Source organism: Rhinopithecus bieti, unplaced genomic scaffold, assembly GCF_001698545.2.
Source record: "Rhinopithecus bieti isolate Rb0 unplaced genomic scaffold, ASM169854v2 scaffold_15136, whole genome shotgun sequence".
Classification (NCBI taxonomy): domain Eukaryota; kingdom Metazoa; phylum Chordata; class Mammalia; order Primates; family Cercopithecidae; genus Rhinopithecus; species Rhinopithecus bieti.
Genome location: NW_016808217.1, coordinates 2009143 through 2026660, shown reverse-complemented (window position 1 = coordinate 2026660; position 17518 = coordinate 2009143). Strand labels below are relative to the sequence as shown.

At 39.5% G+C, this 17518-nt stretch overlaps 1 pseudogene; it reads left to right on the top strand.

Annotated features, from left to right (window-relative positions):
- Nucleotides 1-13238: 13238 nt before the first annotated feature.
- LOC108538070 (transcription factor SOX-2-like) lies at nt 13239-13941 on the top strand (annotated as a pseudogene).
- Nucleotides 13942-17518: the final 3577 nt, after the last annotated feature.

Sequence of the window (17518 nt, the reverse complement as noted above, 5' to 3'; positions counted from 1 at the left end):
TAAATAAATAAATAAATAAAAAAGATATGGGAGAGATACCTGTATCTTCAAGGTTGTCGTAATGGTCAAACGGGATAATCTATATGAAATTTCTCTGTCAATCAGAGACCTCTGGATGAATTACGATCACTGTTTCTGAACAGATGCTGAGGGTTAGGGGTGACAGTACCAGAGGTGAAGGGTCAAGCAGGGCACACACACAGCAGGCCCTTCTGGAACATCGGGGAGAAATTCAGAGACAAGACCCATCACAGATATATGAGCCCTGTTGCCCATTGCATTCGAACAGCATGGAAGAATCCAGCAGGGCCAAACGTCAAGCATTGGAAAAGAAACCTCAGTCTTTTGGCTGTAGGGCTTTTAAAAAAAAAATTGCATGATTGAGAGAGTACAAGCTGCTCCCACGGTGTGATCAAGGGCTGGGGTCCAAACCCATGGTCCCAGCAATATGACGTGGCAGAACCTTGGCCTCCATTTTTGGGTCATCACCTCAGCACTTAGCAGTTGGCAAAATCAAAAGGCTGGGGTCAAGCTTTTGGGGCTGCAGCTGCATAACAACATAGAACCTCCATATGTAGCCCAGGTCTACCGTCTACTAACTCAGAATTTTAGGTTGGGTGAGCATCAATCCAATCAACCGCCACTTCAGAATTCTGCCGTAAGTTGGGTTGATTGTCTTAAACTCACAGTGGTAGCTGGTTTCTGTGGAGTGTTTCAGGGGCCAGCTGGTGAGGAACCAGACTTGGATAAATTAGCCCTTACTTTTCAGTGGGGTAATATAGAATACCACTTTTTCCCATTTGAGTTCTGAACTTTTTGAGAAAATAAATAAGCCGGGTAGTTGAAGATAAAAATAGCAGCCTTACCGCTGATAAAGGTAGGGGTGGAAATATGGCTGAAGTGTGCCGCAATGATGGGCTTCCTAATTTTGCACCCCAGAACTAGCCTAAGCTACCAAATCGCAGGAATCTTTTGTAAAGCCTGGGTCTCCCTCCGCAAGGACAAAATGTTTCCTAATACAATTATTAATGGCCAATTTCTCTGTAGGGAGGCTGACTGCAAAGGAGACCTAGCCTATACCAAGTTTCCCACCTCACCCCACAACCCAAACATCATAAATAAAATGTGGTAGATATAGACAACCCAGGGAAGGGGAGGAGTCAGGCCAGGGATCCAGAGAGGTTAAGGCTACAGTTGACAGCCTATCAGAAAAAGGTGCTGCGATATCAATATCTCCTCTTAACCAATTCTGAGGAAGCCAGCAGACTTTAGTCAGTCCTGTTTCACGTGAGAAAAGAGCTGTGTCTGAAGTTTTCCATCAAATGAAAGCCCCCATTTTTACCCTATGGATGTTTAGCATTATTGTAATGTATTTATTTATTTACTTACTTACTTACTTATTTTGAGGTAGAGTCTCGCTCTGTCACCCGGGCTGGAGTGTAGTGGCGTGATCTCAGCTCACTGCAAACTCCACCTCCTGGGTTCAAACGATTCTCCTGATTCAGCCTCCCAAGTAGCAGGGACCACAGGTGTGTGCCTAACTAGTTTTTTGTATTTTCAGTGGAGACCGGTTTTTGCCATGTTGGCCAGACTAGTCTTGAACTCCTGGACTTAAGTGATTCGCCTGCCTCAACCTCCCAAAGTGCTGGAATTACAGGTGTGAGCCATGCGCCTGGCCTGTTTAGTGTTATTATAATTTAAGATAACAGCTGTCCCAATGACAAAGCCACTTCCCATGCAAAATTTCGTTTAACCTTAAAGCAAATCTGAGATCATAATAATGTGTAGTAGTCATTTTTCATATGAGCTAAATGACTTGCCTAGGATCTCACAAGACCTAAGACTTAGATTTAAATATTGTTTTAATAATCCCACAGGAGTTTCATAAGACTATCAGCTTCTCATAACACAAGAAAATATTGGGAGGATCCAAATCATTGCATTTCAGTATATTTATTTTAGGAGTAGTAGTGGCACAAATAACTTCAAAATTTGTGTTTCAGCTGGGCGTGGTGGCTCACACCTATAATCCCAACACTTTGGGAGGCTGAGGTGGGAGGATCACTTGAAGCCAAGAGTTTGAGGCCAGCCTGGGCAACATAGTGAGACTTCATCACTACACACACACAAAAAAAAAAAAAAAAAAATGCTAGGCACAGTGGTACATCCCTGTAGTCCCAACTGCTGGAGAGGCTGAGGCAGGACGATCGCTTGAGCCCAGGAATTTGAGGTTGCAGTGATCCCTGATCGCACTTAACTTTCATCAGAAATGTGTCTGACAGACTGAAAATTCAATACTTAAAATAATTAAGTGACACAATAAACGCTGAAAGAGAAAATGGAATGTTTTCACTTTCCCACTATTTTTCAGATCAAAACATGTGACAGGTTCCAATTTTTTTCTCAAATATTTTACAACCAAATTGAAGGGAGGAGAAAGACTCTTAAAAACTGGTGTCTTATTTTTTTTTTCTTTTCTGAGATGGAGTCTCACTCAGTGACCCAGGCTAGAGTGCAGTGCGTGATTTCAGCTCACTGCAACTTCTGCATCCTGAGTTCAAATTATTCTCCTGCCTCAGCCTCTGGAGTAGCTGGGATTACAGGCACACACCACCATGCCCAGCTAATTTTTGTATTTTTAGTAGTGACAGTGTTTCACCATGTTGGCCAGGCTGGTCTTGAACTCTTGACCTCAAGTGATCCACCCACCTTGGCCTCCCAAAGTGCTGGGATTACAGGTGTGAGCCACCCGTGCCTGGCCCCCCCAAAACTTGTATTTTTACTACAATAATTTACTGAGCACCTTCTATATGTCAAGGATTTTACCAGGCACTAAACACATAGAACTTCAATCTTTATAACCCTATAACAGAGGTCACCATTTTATAAATTTTATTGTCCCCATTTTATAAACAGGGGCACTTGAAGAGCTCAGAGAAGTTAATTCTGTTGTGTAAGTTCCCACCCCCAGGAATTGATTAACCTGGACTTGTTTGATTCCAAATGACAAATACTATTAACATAGCTGTGGAAAAGCAAAAGCCTTCAGCTGTGAAATTGCTGTATATTAATATCTTCCTATGTGACTGGCAGCTAGGCTTATCAGCAGCAACCATTCCTCTCAGAGGCTCAAGGCACAAAAAGAACTCTGAAGATGGGTGAATAGCTTAAATCTACTCATTTACCTTTAATGAGTTTACAACTCTCTCATCAAGACTTCAGAAGTTCAAAATTGATACCAATCCTAATTTTTAAAACCATATGGAAAGAGGAATAATCTATAGTATGGTATTATGATAAATACCAAAGACACAACAAATGAATTAGAAATAGCCTTTGCATTTTAGGAGCTCAGTGTTGAGGCATGGCACAACTGAGGTAAAACAGAGCGTTCATGGTATCCACAGGGAGCCATAAAATCATGCAGAATTTAATTCACTAATTTAAACCGAACTAATGTCTTGCCCTCTAAGATTGCTACGTTTCAACTTGTACTTTTCCTGAACTGGAATAATTCAATGTTTTTATTTTAAAAGGTTGCATTTACATTAAGTCTTACTGCAGAGTAAAGATAACTAATATGAACAGTAGCACAGTGACTTATTGCCCAATATGCTGAATTATGTAAAAAACAAAAAAGTATAACATAATGCATTACTAGAACTTGGCAGCAACACTGCAAACTATGTGGGTCGCTCAGAATCCCAGAATCCTGGAGCTTGCAGAGTACCCAAAAGACTGCAAGTCTGGTCAGGCGGTGGCTCATGCCTGTAATCCCAGCATTTTGGGAGGCTGAGGAAGACGGATCACTTGAGGTGAGGAGTTCGAGACCAGCCTGGCCAACATGGTGAAACCCTGTTCCTACTAAAAATACAAAAAATTAGCAGGCATGGTGGCGGGCATCTGTAATCCCAACTACTGTGGAGGCTGAGGCAGGAGAATCGCTTGAACCCAGGAAGCGGAGGTTGCAGTGATCGCATCACGGCACTCCAGCCTGGGCGACAAAAGTGAGACCCTGGTCCAATAAATAAATAAATAAATAAATAAATAAATAAATAGACTGCAAATCTCTCTGATACCATAAGAGCCTCGAGAGAAGGAATTGGATCTCATGATTCTGTTGACTCACCTTCCTCATAATTTGGTTCATTGTTGGACACCAAATACATCATGGGAAAAGTGCATGCAGAAAATACTTATTTTGAATTGCATTTTGAGTTTCTAAATTTTGCAGAGGCAAAGAGAAAAGCTGAATGTCAGTCAAACTATTTATTAGCTGTCTGAGTGGGAAGAATATTGCAGGAGGATATAATTACAAAACCTGATGTAGCCAGGATTCAGCTTAGAGCTTTCAGCCTGTTTATAAAACATGCCAAATATCAGATGTCATGTAAAGGGTAATGTGTTAATAGCAGATAGGCAAAACACTGGCTGCAATTTCAGGAGGAAAGACTAAACAGCTCTACAACATACTTTGTCTCTTGGAATCTAACTGCTTAGAAAGGCTTGGAAATAAATAAGGAAAGTTTATTTTAGGCACTTTCAGCATTGTCCTAAAATCTTTTATTCCATACACCAGGAAATATAAATACTAAAAGCATGGTACCAACCACCAGAATGTTTACTCTGTGAATTTAAAACCCCTAAATTATCCACCCCTCTCTTCAATTGCCTAACATAATACCACCCCAGAGTTGCAAAATTTGAAGAAGGGGGGGGAAAAAAAGCCTAGAATTTGGAATCAGAAAAGCTGTATTTAAATAGAGCACTAGCTACTTAAGCAGCTACTCAACTCTTCTCATCTGTTGCCCTTACCTATTTGGCTATAAAAATGTTATTATTAAGATATTCTGGGCTGGGCATGGTGGCTCATGCCTGTAATCCCAACACTTTGGGAGGCTGAGGCGGGCAAATCACTTGAGGTCAGGAGTTGAAGACCAGCCTGGCCAACATGTTGAAACCCCATCTCTACTAAAAATACAAAATTAGCCAGTCATGGTGGCAGGCACCTGTAATCCCAGCTCCTCGGGAGGCTGAGGCAGGAGAATTGCTTGAACCTGGGAGGCAGAAGTTGCAGTGAGCCAAGATTGCATCACTGCACTCCAGCCTGGGCAACAGAGTGAGACTCCATCTCAAATAATAATGATAATAATAATAATAACAATAATAATAAAGATATTCTGATAGCTTATCAATATTTGCCCTTTGCTTTTGCCTGCTTTGGAGATCATGATTTTAAATTCTTTGGAATATATCTTTTCTCCCCTACCTCTACAATGATGCATCTTCAACCCTGGGTTTTTTTTTTTTTTTTTTTTTGCCCTTACCTTTCACTTATCTTGTCATCCAGGAAAAATTCAACACTTATTACATACTGTGCAATGTGTGTGATCATTGCAAAGGAAAATACAAAGGTAAGTAAGATCTAATTCCTGCCTTCGAGGAACTTATGATTTAATAGAAGGGATACGGGTACCAAAAATGCCCATAAGGCATAGCCTGGAAGAGCAAAGCATTATAATAATGATCTCCAACAAACGATGCCTCCCATGTCCGTATCTCTTTGCAATACGGCATAGTCATTTCCCACATCAGAAAGGTGGCATCAACTCCTCCATCCCCTTGGATTTGGGCTATTTTTTAAAACTTGTTTTGACAAAGGGTCAAAGGTGGCAGGAGTGACAGTGCAATATCTAAGGCCCAGGCAACCCATGAGACCTCATGGCTTCTGCATTTATCCATTAGGTACCTGATTGCCACATGAAGATTCAGTTAAGTACACAATACAGAGTTGTTAACTATAGGCACTATGTTGTACGGTAGATCTCTAGGATGTATTCGCCTTGCATAAGTGAAACTATGTACCCTTGGATCAACATCTCTCTGATTCACCCTCCCCCAAACCTTGGTAATCACCATTCAAGTCTCTGCTTCTGCTTCTATGAGTTTGATTATTTTAGATTCCTAAATGGAATAATATAGTACTTGTTCTTCCATGTTTGACTTTTATTTCCCCTCCTTTGGAGACAGAGTCTAGCTCTGTTGCCCAGGCTGGAGTGCAGTGGTACAATTTTGGCTCACTGTAACCTCTGCCTCCTGGGTTCAAGCAATTGTCCTGCCTCAGCCTCCCGAGTAATGGGATTTCAGGCACCCGCCACCACACCCAGCTAATTTTTTGTATTTTTAGTAAAGGCGGGGCTTCACCATGTTGGCCAGGCTGGTCTCGAACTCCTGACCTCAAGTGATCCTGCCTTGGCCTCCCAAAGTGCTGGGATTACAGGCATGAGCCACAGCACCTGGCCCGGCCTATTTCATTTAGCATGTCTTCCACATTCATCCATGACATAGCAAATGGCAGGATTCTCATCTCTTTTAAAGCTAAATAGTATTTCATTGTATGTGTATTTTCTTTATCCATTCATCTGGACATTTAGGTTTTTTCCATGTCTTTGCTATTGTGAATAATGGGGCAATGAACACGGGAATGCAGACATCGGTTTGAAATCCTGATTTCAATTTTTTGGGGTATACACCCAGAAGCAGGTTTGTTGGATGATTTGGTAGTTCTATTTTTCATCTTTTGAGGAACCTCCATACTGTTTTCCATAGTGGCTGTACCAATTTACATTCCCACCAATAGTGTACAAGGTGTGATGGATAATATTGTCAACTTGATTGGATTGAAGGATGCAAGGTATTGTTTCTGGGTGTATCTGGTTGCTGCTGGGTGTTGCCAGAACAGATTAACATTTGAGTCAGTCCACTGGGAGAGGAAGACCCACCCTCAGGAAGACCCACCCACAACGTGAGTGGGCACCATCCAATTGACTGCCAGCGTAGCTAGAAAAAGCAGGCAGAAGAAGGTGGAACAAGTTGACTTGCTGAGTCTTCCAGTCTTCATCTTTCTCCCATGCTGGATACTTCCTGCCCCCGAACATCAGACTCCAAGTTCTTCAGCCTTTGGATTCTTGGACTTACAATAGCGGTTTGCCAGGGCCTCTCGGGCCTTCAGCCACAGACTGAAGGCTGCACTGTCAGCTTCCCTACTTTTGAGGTTTTGGGACTCAGACTGAGTCACTACTGGCTTCCTTGGTCCTCAACTTGCAAAATGGCCTATCGTGGGACTTCACCTTGCGATCATGTGAGGCAATTCTCCTTAATAAACTGCCTTTCATATATACATATATCCTATAAGTTTTGCCCCTACAGAGAACCCTAATACACAAGTCCCCTAAGAGGTGATGGTTAAGTTTAGGGCACTGCATAGAGTGATGGCTTCACAGATGTAATCTTATCTTCCAATGCGTCAAGATGTATACACTGAATATATATAGCTTTTTTTGGTCTGACAATCATATCTCACTAAAAAAGTAAATAAATGGATGCAGCTGTATGGACACTGAAAAAATATATTCATTTAGACTACAAAATGATGAAAGACCATAGAGTGAGAGTCACCACCTTCAAGCCATCTATGCCAAAGCCATCTTAAACCCACCAGCTTCTGCCAACTCACCAGCTGGCTGCAGCCACCTGAGTGAGCTCAGGCTAGACCGGCAGAGAAATTGCCCAACCAACCCACAAAAATGTGAGAAATAGCAAATTACTGTTTTCAGTCACTAAGTTTTGGGATAATGGATAACTGAGACATCTGATAAGTACTATAATGAAAGTAAAAAGTGATTTGGGGATAAAGAAGAGTTAGAAATTATTTCCTGCCCAGAGGATGTGTGGTGATGGTAGTAAAGAAAATCTTACAGCAGTAATAGTTTTTAATGTTTTCCTTTTCTTTTTTTTAGGGGTATTTTTATATAGTTTAATTGCAAATATTTAAACTGCTAAAATTTGGCAAGTTGTGGCATATGTAAACACCTGTGAAAACGTTATCACAATCAAGATAATAAATGCAGTAAGGCCGGGCACAGTGGCTCATGCCTATAATCCTAGCACTTTGGGAGGCCAAGGTGGGTGGATTGGCTGAGCTCAGGAGTTTGAGATCAGCCTGGGCAATACAGTGAAACCCCATCTCTACTAAAATTCAAAAACTTAGCCGGGCATGGTAGTAGACACCTGTAGTCCCAGCTACTCGGGAGGCTGAGGCACGAGAATTGCTAGAACCCAGGAGGCGGAGGTTGCACTGAGCCGAGATCAGGCCACTGCACTCCAGCCTGGGCGACACAGCGAGACTCAGTCTCTAAAAAAATAAAAAAATAAATAAAAATAAATGTGGCCAGGCATGGTGGCTCACACCTGTAATCCCAGCACTTTGGGAGGCCGAGGTGGGTGGATCACCTGAGGTCAGGCATTCAGACCAGCCTGGCCAACATGGTGAAACCCCATCTCTACTAAAAAATACAAAAAACTTAGCCAGACCTGGTGGCAGGCATCTGTATTCCCAGCTACTCAGGAGGCTGAGGCAGGAGAATCGCTTAAAACCGGGAGGCGGAGGCTACAATGAGCCGAGATCACGCCAGTGCACTTCAGCGTGGGCAACAGAGCAAGACTCTGTCTCAAAAAAAAAAAAAAAAGATAATAAATGCATTCCTCACCCCCAAAACTTTCCTTATGGCCCCTTTATAGTCCCTGCCTTTATGCCCTCCTCGCTCTTTCACCATCCTGAGACAACCAGATATGTTTTCTATCACTATAGACTAGTTTGCATTTTCTAGAATTTTATATACATGGAACCATACAATGTGTACTCTTTTTGTCTGGCTTCTGTCAACAGAATTAGTTTTAGATCCATTCAAGCTGTTGTGTGTATCAACAGTTTCTATTGCTAACTTGTATTATGTTGTATAGATAGACCATGATTTGTTTATCCATATTCCTGTTGATGGACTTTTGGGTTTTGTAGTCTATTGGGGGCAATAAAGTTGCTATGAACTTTAGTGCACAAGTCTTTGTGTGGACATATATATTCATTTCATTTCAAAGTATTATGAAATACACCTTGCCTAAATACCTTGAAGTGGAATTGCTCAGTTATAAGTGCATGTTTAACTTTTTATGAAACTGGTAAATTGTTTTCCAAAGTGGTTTTACCATTTTACATCCCCTACCAGCAGTATACATTCCAGTTGTCCCACATCTTTGTCAATTCTTCGTATAAGTTTTTTCAATTTTAGCTATTCACTTTTAGCCATTCTAGTGGGTATGGTTTTAATTCGTATTTTCATGACTACTTATGTTGAGCATCTTTTTATATATGCTGATTTGCCATTCATATATCTTCTTTATTGAAGTGACTTTTCAAATCTTCTCTATACTTTTTATATTATTAGTTATCATTATAAATATTTATTATTATTGGAGTTTTATGTATTCTAGGTAGAAGTTTCTTCTTGGATATATGTTTTCCAACTACTGTTCCCATTTTGTGGTTTATATTTTCATTTTCATAACAGTATCTTTGGAAAGGCAAACTTTTTTATTTTGATGATGTCCATTTTATTTTTCTTTAATAATTCTTGCTTTTTGTGTCCAGTTTAAGAAACATGTGCCAAGCCAAGGTCACTGAGATTTTCTCCTGTGTTTTCTTCAAGAAGTTTTATACTTTACCTCTTATATTTAGGACTATGATTTATCTTGAAATACTTTTTGAACACTGCTGTGAAATAAGGATTGAGGTTTATTTGTTTTTTGTTGTCCCTCTTTGTTTTCGTTGTTGATATTTGTTTGTTTATATGGATATCCATTTGCTCCAGCACCATTTATTGTTAAGATTATCATTTTCCCATTGAATTGCCCTGGCACCTTTGTTAAAAATCAATTCTGTAGGTCTATTTCTGGACAAATTTTGTTCCATTTGTCTATATCTGTTTACCCTTCTTTCTACTGTGATTACTGTAGCTTTTCAACAGATCTTGAAATCAGGTAGTGTAAATCCTCCCTTTAGCTTTTTTTCAGCATTGTTTTGGCTATTCTAGGTTCTTTGCATTTTCATATAAATTTGGTAATTTCTTTTAAAAGCCTGATATGACTTTGATTGACATTGTATTGAATATATATCGTCAAATTTGAGAATAAATGATATCTTAACAATGTTTAATCTTCTAATTTATAAATACAATGTATCTCTCCATTTATTTAGATTTTATTTATCCCAGCAATGTTTACTGGTTTTCAGTGAACAGGTCTCACGTGTCTTTTGGCAGGTTATCCTTAAGTATTTCTTATTTTTGATGTTATTTTTGACATTTCAATTTCTGATTGCTCACTCCTTCTATATAGATACACAATTCATCTTGGTAAATTGATCTTATATTCTGCCACCTTGAGAAACATTTACTGGTACTGGTAGCTTTTTGGTAGATTGATTAGGATTTTCTACATAGATAATTATGTCATCTACAAATTAAGACAGTTTCATCTCTTCCTTTCTGATCTGGATATTACTCATTTATTTATTTAGCCTTATTACACTGGCTAGAAGTGGTAACAGCAGACACCCTTGCCTTGTTTCTGATCTTAGAGAGAAAGCAGTTCAGTCTTTCACTTTAAGTATGATGCTTGCTGTAAGTTTTCACAAATGCACTTTATTAGACTATGAACGTTCCCTTCTAGTTCTAGTTTGCTGGAAATTTCTATCATGTATGGATGTTTATTTTGTTACATTTTGTCAATTTATTTTTTTGCATCTATTGAGTTGATCATATGGAGGAATGGAGTCCTTAAACACCAATGATCTTCCCTCCTTCCCCTGCCCTTAAGAGTTCTGTCCTTGGCCCTGCTCTCTTGTGCTTTACAAATTAGAAGACCTATATATTGCAATTGCTTCAACTATCAGCTGTGTATAAATGACTTCCAAGCATATATGTTTCATCCCAAATTCTCAGCTGAAATTGAGACCAATATTCTCAGCTTCTAACTGTATTTTGTCTACCAAGTTATCCTCCATATGTCTCTAGAGAGATAAATAAAGGTGACATAAGAATCCAATGGCTATTCTCTTCAGTTAACTTACATTGAATTCAATGTTCATCAACTTGAACTTATACCATTTAAGCTCTTTTAAATGTAAAATCAGAAAAATATCTGAAATCAGAGAGCTTTTTAGAAAATACTAAAACCAAAACTTTATAATGCAGGATTTCTCAATCTTGGTACTATTGACATTTGGGGAAAGATAATTCTTTGTTACAGAGGGCTATCCTGTTACAGATGTTAACTAGCATCTCTAGTCTTGACTCACTAGATGCCAGTAGTATGTTCGACCCCAAGCTATGACAGTCAAAAATTTCTCCAGATGTTGCCGAAGGTCCCCTGGGGAGGGGACACAATCATCTCGAGGTTGGAAACTACTGATGTAGTAACTTGCTACAGATCAACACTCCCACAAAAATCAACTAAAAGAGCCAAATTAAAAAACAAACCAAAAACAAAACAGGCACAGTGGCTCACAGCTGTCATCTCAGTATTTTGGGAGGCTGAGGCAGAAGGATATTTTTAGCTCAGGAATTCAAGACCACCCTGGGCAACCCTCATTTCTACTAAAAATCAAAAGAATTAGCCAGGCATGGTGCTGGAATTACAGGTGTGAGCCACTGCACCCAGCCACATTTCACCTTCATTTTTGAAGGATGTTTTTTGCTGGATATGAATTTCTAGATCAGCAGTTACTTTCTGTAAGCACTTTAAAAGTAATATTCCAGTCTTTTTGGTTTCCATTGTTTCTGCGGGAGATGGCTGTCTTTAAGATGTTTTCTATCTTTACTTTTTAGTTGGTTTACTTTGATGGGCCTAAGTGTGGTTCTATTTTTCTTTGTTCTGCCTTAGTTTTCTGAGCTTGGTCAAATGTTACTTTGGCCCCACTCTATTCTAAGACTCCTATTATCTTTTTAAAGGCTTTTCATTGTGTTTACATGCCTCCAATACATGCTTCAGTATGTACTATTTTCTATTGACCTGTCTTGTAGTTCACTAATCCTATCTTTTGTTACACAGATCCACTATTACATCCACCCACTGTGTTCTCAACTCCAGATGCTGTATTCAGTTCTAGAATGTCCATTTGATTTTCATAGATTACTTTTTTGATAAAAGTCTTTGCCTACTATCTTATCCATAATTGTCTCAAACATATTAGTCATAGTTATCTTAGAGTTCTTGCCAGTGAACTCCAATATGTGAATCGTCTGTGGCTTGGTTTCTCGTGTCACGTTTTCTCTCTTAGTTTTTGATCATGTGGTCCATGTGGTTTTGGCATGTTTTGTAATTTTCCATTGATTTCCAGATGTTTTAATGTTACAGGCTTTGGATGATGTCTTTCTTCAATGAGGTTCAACCTGTCTTCTGCTAGAACTTAATCCAACCAAGAATCATGATAAATCAAGGCAGAGTTACAAATCTTGGCAGAAGGCTCATTCTACCTTTGATGTGCCCCTAGCCTCAGAGTTTTCTAATGATCACCTAGGATATTCTCCAGATCCCTTCTTCTGGCAAGTCCTGATTTCTAATCTTTGTTTTATGAAACTTTCTGCCTACTTTTGTTTTCTCTCCTAAACAGCACCACAACTGCAAATTTTCTGAGTTGAAATTGTCCATGTTTGAGGCTGTTCCATATCTCTACCAAAAGCTCTCTTGGTTGCCGTCCCCTGGAAGCAAACTTCAAAAAAATACAAAATCAAAATTACCAGTCTCCTGTCTGAAACCAGAATGGACAAGTACTCCCAGACTAAAAGCAGCCACAGGTCAGTTCACTTCAGAAATGTTCGCTCCTCTTTAGAGCCCTGCTTGGGCAGATTTCTACTGCCTTCAAATAGATGACACCCATATTTTCTCCAGCTTTTCTTCTGGGGGATAGTCGTGGTGGATTTGATAATTGCTAGGAATTAGTGGGAATCGTGTTGCCCATTCTTTCCCTTTCTGAATGGAAATTGTCACTACACTCTGGGTATGTAGGGGAAGATACTCTTTTCATTTACAGATTAGAGTAAGGAGCTAATTTAAGACCTTATAGAGAGTATGGCACATTTCGAGGTAAATGCAGTCACTTTGTGGAAACTTCAGCCCATTCTCTTGTGGATGGGTATCTTCCAAACTGGGGAAAAAAAATTAGGCATGAATACTTGGTATTCAAAGTGGTAGATTGTGATAGCGAGTCAGTTGTCCCCCAAGATGTCCTTCCCTTCTTCCAGTTTTTGGTATACAATTGGACATACAGAATGAAGACATTTAAAGTTTCTCTTTCAGCTCAGTGTGATCATGTGACATAGATCTGATGGAGAAGATGTGTCATGTGGCAACCTAAAAGTTGGCTCAACGGGGTCGGGGTGGGTGCCGGTCTGGGCGCGGGCGTGACGCAGCGGATGGACAGTTACGCGCACCTGAACGGCTGGAGCAATGGCAGCTACAGCATGATGCAGGACCAGCTGGGTTACGCGTGGCACCCGGGCCTCCACGCGGAGGGTCCCGCGCAGACACAGCCCATACACCGCTACGACTTGAGCGCCCTGCAGTACAACTCCGTGACCAGCTCGCAGACCTGCAAGAACGGCTCTCCCACCTACAGCACGTCCTACTCGCAGTAGGACACTCCTGGCTCCATGGGTTCGGTGCTCAAGTCCCAGGCCAGCTCCAGCCCCGCTGTGGTTACCTCCTCCATCCACTCCAGGGCGCCCTGCCAGGCCAGGGACCTCCCGCACGTGATCAGCACGTACCTTTCCCGCGCGGAGGAACCCACCGCCCCAGCGGACTTTACATGTCTCAGCACTACAGGAGCGGCCCGGTGCCCGGCACGACCATTAACGGCACACTGCTCTCGCACATGTGACGGCCGGACAGCGAACTGGAGGGGCATGAAATTTTCAAAGAAAAACGAAGGAAATGGGAGGGGTGCAAAAGAGGAGAGTAAGAAACAGCATGGAGAAAACCCGATACGCTCAAAAATATATATATATCCCATTACCCACAGCAAATGACAGCTGCCAGAGAACACTAATCCCATTCACACACAAAAACCGCCATGCCGACAAGAAAACTTTTATGAGAGAGATCCTGAACTTCCTTTTGGGGAACTGTTTTGTACAGAGAAAACAGGGGGGTAGGGAGGGCGGAGGAATGGATCTTGTGCAGATTTGGAGGAAAGAAAGTTACGAAAACTTTTTTAAAAGTTCTAGTGGTACAGTAGGAGCTTTGCAGGAAGTTTGCAAGTCTTTACCAATAATATTTAGAGCTAGTCTCCAGGCGATGAAAAAATGTTTCAATATTTGCAAGCAAGTTTTGTACAGTATTTATCGAGATAAACATGACAATCAAAATGTCTACTGTTTATAAGCTGAGAATTTGCCAGTATTTTCAAGGAGAAGCTTCTTCCTGCATTTTGATGCTGCAGATGAAATTTAGCACACTTGCAAACGTGGAAAGAAGAAAATTATTCAAATTTCGACATCTTAATTGTTTAAAAATTGTACGAAAGGCAAAAACTAAAATAAGTACCGGCAAACCATCTCTGTGGTCTCGTTTAAAAGGGCAAAAGTGCAAAACTTACATCGCTGGTAAATTTATAATAGCTTTTGTTCGATCCCAGCTTTCCATTTAGTTCAGATTAAAAAAACATGAAACTACTGCTTTCGAAATATTTTCCTATGGTTTGTAATATTTCTGTAAATATATTGTGGTATTTTAAGGTTTTCCCCCTTTGTTTTTCGTAGTTGTATTTTAAAAGATTCGGCTCTGTAGTATTTGAATCAGTCTGCCGAGAATCCATGTATATATTTGAACTAATATCCTTATAACAGGTACATTTTCAACTTATGTTTTTACTCCATTATGCACAGTTTGAAATAAATTTTTGAAATACGAAAAAAGCTGGCACAAGGCCTTTTTATCTTTCTTTTCAGTTTCTTCCCCGCTGGGCGGAAGGTAGGTAAGATGGCTGGGACTGAAGCAGCCATTTTAGATCACGAAGTAACGTTGAGTGAAAACTGTACATGATGAAGCAGAAGGACAAAAAGCTGAGCCTCTGACCACCACTTCCCAGAGCATAAAACCCTTATACCAGCCCTGAACAACATGCCACAATAATTTTCCGTAGGACATTCATTTCTATCTTATTTCAGTGGCTGCTATTTTGGGGCTTTGTTACTTGCAACTAAGCCTCATAAAATTAGGAAAGTTCAGGGCAGCAGTTCTCAGTGTGTTGGTATGGTCTGCAGACTTCTGAATTTTTTGTAGGGAGTTTGTGAAATCAAAACATTTTCAAAATATACTACGACATTATAAGTCTTTTTAACTATGGTGACACATTCACCAATGGCGCAAAAACAATTGTGGGTAAAAGCACCAGCATCTTTGACACGAGGCACTAGTAGTCATTGTATTCTTCATTGCCATGCAGCTGTAGGTGGGGGTTGGGGGGAGGGGTGGTTTCATTCAATGTCCTTAATAAAGCAGTAAAACTTACTTACTTTAAATCTTTACTCTTAAGTCTTTTAAATTTTCTGTATGAAGAAATGAGAAGTGTATGTGAAGTACTTCTGGGGATACCAAAATATGACGGTTGTCTTGAGGAAAACCACTTGTGAGGGTGTTTTGAGTCGTGAGTCTGGAGGCAATTCAGATGTGGGTATTTGACAGACATTTCCTCAAACATGAACAAAGTGAACTGTCACTTCAAGAAAAACTAACAGTATTTGTTGCCAATTATAAATTTTAAGCTTTTAAGTGAAAATTATTTTGGAAAATGTGTATCTGCCATCTGAATTTGATGGCCTTTCAGTATTTAAGAGGCTTTTTAAAATGATATTGCTGGTCATATTGAACATGATTTTTAAACATTTTATATGGCAAAATATTAACATGTGGAAGATGTGCATAACTCAGTGAATCAATAGTTTCCATGGGACAAATGTATGATTTTACAAAATTATTCATGGGAAAAAGTTTCACTCAAAGTGCAAGGTAGACCACTGGAGTCTAAATTCAATGCAAAGTCTCATTTATATGACTTCAGATTCTACATTGTAAATAACCTTTTAGCTACTACCCCTTGTTCAGTTTTGGTATAGTGTCCAAGAATAAATCTATAGCCTAGGCTATTAAAATATTCCTCCCTTCTACAACTTAATACCTGCATGAGGATGAATTTCTTCATTTACTTCAAACAAAACAACGTATCAGACTGAATGGAGAAACAGGTATGATAATCCAGCTGTCTTCTATTAAGCCAGACATTGAAAAGATTTGCAAAATGTTATTAACAATGCTGCTCTTCTCACTAAATTATTTTTGAAAAATAATTATCATAAAATGTTAGCATGAAATTGGTTTATTTTAAAATAGATTAGCAAATATATTTTTAACATTTGTCAGTTTTCATTTCTGATATAGTCAATATAAACCTTCATAAACAAAAGTTAATTGGGAAAAAAACAGAACTACCATCTGGATCCACCAATCCCAGTAACGGGTATATACCCAAAGGAAAATAAATCATTACATCAAAAAGAGACCTATGTTATGTCTATTGGAGCACTATTCACAATGGCAAAGATAGGGAATTGACTTACTTGTCCATAAACTGAAGCTGCATAAAGAAAATGTAGTGTGTGTGTGATCATTTATATATATATTATATATTATATATATATGATATGCTATTCAGTCATAAAAGATAATAAAATCATGCCTTTTGCAGCAACATGGATGGAGCTGGAGGTCATTATCTTAAGTGAAACATCTCAGAAACAGAAAGTCAAAACCGTATGTCCTCACTTGTAAGTGGGAGCTAAATAAGGTGTACACATGGACATAAAGTGTAGACCTATGATGAACACTGGAGACTCGGAAGGGTGGAATGGTGGGAGGCAGGCATATAAGGGATGAGAAATTACTTGATGAGTACAATGTAGACTAATCAGGTAATGGTTACACTAAAAGCCCAGGCTTTACCACTACTGCAATATACTCGCATAACAAAACTGCACTTGTACCCCTTAAATTTATACAAACTTTTTTAAAAGCAAGAAAAAGAAAACACCCTTTGGGGACATCGATATTTTTCCAGAGCATTTAGTTCCTGAGTGCTAAGTTCTTAAATGTTAAGATCTTAAGGACAAAACATTTAAAATAATTGATTTATGACATTGAAAGAATTTGAAGTATAACCACAAAACTGTTTATAAAATATGAGAACAGTAAAAGTATTAAGCCCAGAGTTCAGTAAACAATGTCATGTTAAGAAGAAAGGGGGCAGACAGATTCTAAAAACTGTAGATTAATATACTTAATATTAATTATCCTTAGGGCAAAAGGTTAGAGAACAGATTCAGCAGAAAGTAAAGTAACCATTAACTCCATTAACCCAATACAAGTTTATTTATGAAGTCAAGTCAAACTGAGGAGTATTTGTTTCTTTGATAACTGGTAGACAGGGAATGTATATACATATTGTATTTCCCATTAAGCATTTGCTCATGTTACAGAACAGTGGCCTACAGAACTATCATTGAAGATTTACCAAATCTGCCTGAAGCAAAATGTGATAAACTGCAGAAATGGTGCAAAATGACACTGG